Source organism: Penaeus chinensis, chromosome 41, assembly GCF_019202785.1.
Source record: "Penaeus chinensis breed Huanghai No. 1 chromosome 41, ASM1920278v2, whole genome shotgun sequence".
NCBI classification, from domain to species: Eukaryota; Metazoa; Arthropoda; class Malacostraca; order Decapoda; family Penaeidae; genus Penaeus; species Penaeus chinensis.
In genome coordinates, this window is record NC_061859.1 from 26,342,007 (window position 1) to 26,344,506 (window position 2,500).

The window sequence follows — 2,500 nt, forward strand, 5'->3', positions numbered from 1 at the left end:
AATACACTTTCCTAAATGAAAATTTGGAATAGAAAAGATTTTCCCTTGAATGATATCTTCTATCAGTAAATTATGTTACAAATAAAAAAATTACATTAAAAAGTTATTTCCTTATTCAGTTCCCTAGTGAATGCTTTCTAAACAAGTTAACCAAGTCGGTTTGTTTTGGTGAGTGAGAGAAATTGTATCACTACGAGTGCATCTGAGTATAATTACGAGTACATGTGTATGCAAATATCAATATCAATATGAGAGTGAAAGTGTAAGTGTGAGTTAGAGTTAGAGTTAAAGTGAGATAGCATGTGAGAATGGGAGTCAACATAAGTGAGTGTGAAAGTGCGTGGGTGGAGGTGAGATTGAGATTGAGAGAGATTGAGAGATATTGAGAGGGAGGGAGAGAGAGAGAGAGAGAGAGAGAGAGAGAGAGAGAGAGAGAGAGAGAGAGAGAGAGAGAGAGAGAGAGAGAGAGAGAGAGAGAGAGAGGGAGAGAGACGGAGAGAGACGGAGAGAGACGGAGAGTGACGGAGAGTGACAGAGAGTGACAGAGAGTGACGGAGAGTGACGGAGAGTGACGGAGAGTGACGGAGACGGAGACGGAGAGAGACGGAGACAGAGAGAGACGGAGACGGAGAGAGACGGAGAGAGACGAAGACGGAGAGAGTCGGAGACGGAGAGAGACGGAGACGGAGAGAGACGGAGACGGAGAGAGACGGAGACGGAGAGACGGAGAGAGATGGAGACGGAGAGAGATGGAGACAGAGATGGTGACAGAGATGGAGACAGAGATGGAGACAGAGATGAAGACAGAGATGGAGACAGAGATGGAGAGACCGAGACAGAGAGACAGAGAGACACGGAGAAGGAGAAGGAAAAGGAGAGGGAAAGGGAGAGGAAAAGAGAGAGGGAATATAAATAAATGAATGTAAGTGTGAGTGAATGCGAGTGCGAGTGAGAGTGAGAGTGAGTGTGAGAGTGAGAGTGAGTTGAGACGGAGAGAGACAGAGAGAGACGGAGAGAGACGGAGAGAGACGGAGAGAGACGGAGAGAGACGGAGAGAGACGGAGAGAGACGGAGAGAGACGGAGAGAGACGGAGAGAGACGGAGAGGGACAGAGAGAGACGGAGAGAGACGGAAAGAGACGGAGAGAGACTGAGAGAGACTGAGACGGAGAGAGACGGAGACGGAGAGAGATGGAGACTGAGAAAGACAGAGACGGAGACGGAGACAGAGATGGAGACAGAGATGGAGAGACGGAGAGAGATGGAGAGAGATGGAGAGAGACAGAGACGGAGAGAGATGGAAACGGAGAGAGATGGAAACGGAGAGAGACGGACACGGAGATGGAGACAGAGATGGAGACAGAGATGGAGACAGAGATGGAGAGACAGAGATGGAGAGACCGAGACAGAGAGACGGAGAGGGAGAAGGAAAAGGAGAGGGAAAGGGAGAGGAAAAGAGAGGGAAAATAAATAAATGAATGTAAGTGTGAGTGAGTGCGAGTGCGAGTGCGAGTGCGAGTGCGAGTGCGAGTGCGAGTGAGAGTGAGAGTGAGAGTGAGTTGAGTGAGTTGAGTGAGTTGAGTGAGTGGGTGGGTGGATGGGTGGGTGGGTGGGTGGGTGGGTGGGTGGGTGGGTGGGTGGGTGGGCGGGTGGGTGGGTGGGTGGGTGGATTCGGTGGGTGGGTGGGTGGTTGGGTTTTGGGTGGGTGGGTGGGTGGGTGGGTGGGTGGGTGGGTGGGTGGGTGGGTGGTGAGTGAGTGAGTGAGTGAGTGAGTGAGTGAGTGAGTGAGTGAGTGAGTGAGTGAGTGAGTGGGTGAGTGAGTGAGTGAGTGAGTGAGTGAGAGAGAGAGAGAGAGAGAGAGAGAGAGAGAGAGAGAGAGAGAGAGAGAGAGAGTGTGTGTGTGTGTGTGTGTGTGTGTGTGTGTGTGTGTGTGTGTGTGTGTGTGATTGTAAATATTAAACAACACACAAAATCCAAGTAATTTTCCTTTGAACACGTGGGTACTTGTGATGTGGTTCTTGCCTGATTAAGGTACATCACTACCATTATATTCAGTATATAAAGAGCAAAGAGTTCTAACCACAATGCCCAACTAATTCATGCCAATCTATTAAATAAAAAGCAAAAACTAAATTAATACATCAAGAGAATTCAATATCCAACATAATTAGATCTGATTACCACATAGCTAATTAACAAAACTAGTTAACCCAAGGCAGACAGGCATACTAAACCACCAAACAGGCCAAAATAGCCTCTTGTACTGGTATTTGTGAAGTTACACAGTGCTTTTTAGGTGAACCCAATAATCTGAATGTACCATTTCAATCATTTTTTGTTCTGGTTCCTATGATTCTTCAAACAAGGAAAATTACCTTCTGTCAAATCCATGAGGTCACAGAATACACACTTTCAAAAACTGCTTACCTATAATTATAATTTTGTGACCTTAGATCAAACAGGTTAGTCTTAGCATTTGTAACACTATACAAAAATGTTTT

At 46.7% G+C, this 2,500-nt stretch overlaps 1 protein-coding gene across 1 annotated transcript in view; it reads right to left on the bottom strand.

The window, feature by feature from the left end:
• Positions 1 to 2,500, bottom strand: part of LOC125047415 (intersectin-1-like) — a 108,427-nt gene that overhangs the window by 55,999 nt on the left and 49,928 nt on the right.